Source organism: Gracilinanus agilis, chromosome 3 (genome assembly GCF_016433145.1).
Source record: "Gracilinanus agilis isolate LMUSP501 chromosome 3, AgileGrace, whole genome shotgun sequence".
In the NCBI taxonomy this organism is placed as follows: domain Eukaryota; kingdom Metazoa; phylum Chordata; class Mammalia; order Didelphimorphia; family Didelphidae; genus Gracilinanus; species Gracilinanus agilis.
Window position 1 is genome coordinate 573,018,612 of NC_058132.1, and position 2,655 is coordinate 573,021,266.

At 36.7% G+C, this 2,655-nt stretch overlaps 1 pseudogene; it reads right to left on the reverse strand.

The window, feature by feature from the left end:
- Nucleotides 1-809: 809 nt before the first annotated feature.
- On the reverse strand, nt 810-1,248 carry LOC123239999 (annotated as a pseudogene).
- Between the last annotated feature and the right edge of the window lie 1,407 nt (nt 1,249-2,655).

The following is a 2,655-nucleotide window of genomic DNA, read 5'->3' on the forward strand; positions in this document are numbered from 1 at the left end:
GGAGTAGATCCAGGAGAACTTTGTACACAGTGACTGATACACTCTTGTACAATCAAACATAATGGACTTCCCTACTAGCAGCAATGCAAAGATCCAGAGCAATGCTGAGGTACTTATGGAAAGGAAAATTAGCCACATCCAGAGGAAGAATTGTTGGAGTAGAAACACAGAAGAAAAATAACTGCTTGAACACATGGACTGATGTGACTATTATTGGGGACTCTAAACAATAACTCTTTTCCAACTATCAATTTTTGGAATTAGGTCTTGATCAATGATACATGTAAAACTCAGTGGAATTTTGCATCAGCTAGGGGAGTTGGGAGGTTTAGGGGAGAGGGAAAGAATATGAAACATGTAACTATGGGAAAATATTCAAAATTAAAAATTTAAATTAAAAAAATCATGTTCATAAAAACTGATTTTTCTAATATATCTCCATTTTTTAAATTCAAACATCAATTTACTGGAAGTGAGGTGGTCAAAATAGGAAAGGCAGTAATGCATTAAAAAAAACCAACCAAATAGATGTTATGTTTTTTTTTACCCAAATGTTGAAGATCTAATTCACCAAAGAGATAAAATGGGTTTAACATTTTGCTTAAGTTACTTCAGCATTATCAGTTTTTAAAGAAATATAAATATTTTAAAACAAACATTGAAAATGAATCACTCTTGTTTAAGAAGCTGCACTCATACTAATGAAGTTTCATTCTTCTTAACAGGATGGGACTGGGCCAAAAATCCAAATGAAAATATCAAAGTAGAACAATCCCCAGAAAAATAGGAATGTAAATGTCGAGTTCAATTTAGATATCATCAATGTCTTCATAATCATCCCCAATGTCATCAAATTGGATTTCATCATCATCTCCAAGACCAAATATGTCTGTTTCGCTGATTTTGGCATGCTCTGGAAGCTCCCCATTTGCCTTTAAACTTCTTGCTTCATCTGCATTGTATTTTAGCATAACATCAGCTTTGCTATCCTGGTAGTCTCGGAGGCTAACAAATATAATGTCTGATGTATTTATCCAAACCTTTTTTCTTAATTTTCCTCTGATATGACATAACCTCTTCACACCATCAAAACACATTACTTCTAATCGTCCATTTTTCAACATTTTGATCACCTGGGCATATTCCTGCCCATCTTCTTTTGAACACCAACTCTCTTTTTTTTTCAAATTCATTTTAGTTCTTACATCTGCATCTATTTTTACCTCCCTTTTCTTTATTCTTGGGCATGGCTGTGGCGGCCTCTGCAGGATCTCTGTCTCCCTCCCTGGCGGTGGCTCTTCCAAAGGACGTGCAGGCGGGCTTCACCTCTCTGGGTGACGTGGAAGGGAGCCACTTAGAAGGAAGAAGGGAGAGCGAATATCAGGTTGCAAGCTGGAAGCTCCTGAGGGCACTGAGCAGGTGGAGAGCGAGAGCAGGATGGGCCAGCAGGAGGAATGTCAAGTGCCATCTCCATTTTTTTTCTTATTTTCATCAATTACTAAGTGAAGTGCTAATGCAATTTCCTGTTAAATATTAGGAAAAATTATTGTCAATGAAATCAGAGGAAGAGCATAGTGAAATAAAATGTTAAAAATAGCAAAGTAATTTTAAATAGCAAAGAAAGATAATAGAATTATAATGAAGGAATGTGAAACTGACATATATCAGTTTCTCATTCATTATGATATTATATATTACACATATAAATATTTATGTATGTGTGTATATATCCAGGTATTGCCATTAGAAGTGAGGATATGAAGAATGAAAAAATAAAATTATTTATTTACCTTAAGGTGGTTATATTCTAACAGGGGAAGAAATATAAAAGGATGGCAGTTTTGCTTCAAAAAGTCACAGAGAGGGGGCAGCTGGATAGCTCAGCAGGCCTAGAGACAGGCAATCCTAGGTTCAAATCTGGCCTCAGACATTTCACAGCTGTGTGACCCTGGGCAAGTCACTTAATCCCCATTGCCTAGCCCTTACCACTCTTCTGCTTTGGAGCCAATACACAGTTTTGACTCCAAGACACAAGGTAAGGGTTTAAAAAAATGTCACAGAGATGGATAACTAGAGACATAGAGTGATTATTTGATTTGTCTTTTTCTGGAATAGTAGTGTTGATTTCATTATAGATCCCAGAAAAGGTAATTGAATGCCAGAGCAAGATGTGGTGGCATAGCAGGTATATGATTATAGTGTCCTGGTGAATCTGGAGAGTCCTTTGTTGTTGTCCAGTTATGACTGACTCTTTGTGACCCCATTTGGGATTTTCACGGCAAAGATACTGGAGTGGTTTTCCATTTCGTTCCCCAATACATTTTACTGATGAGTCAACTGAAGTGAAGAGGGTTAAGCAGCTTACCTTGAGTCACACCTAGAATAAGTGTCTGAGGCCAGATTTGAACTCAGGAAAATAAATCTTCCTGACTCCATACCTAGAAGTCTATCAACTGCAACATCTACCTTCTCCCAAGGGCTCCAAGATTTGGTAAAATGTTAAAATCTGGAACACATGACCTGGGGTGGAAACTAGAAGGTAGAGCAAAATGTTGAGTGGATGGCAGAATGTCAAAATAATTGTAATAATTTCTCTACTTCCTTACATTTTACAAAATGCTTTAAACATGCTATTTTATTTAGTCCTCATAAGAT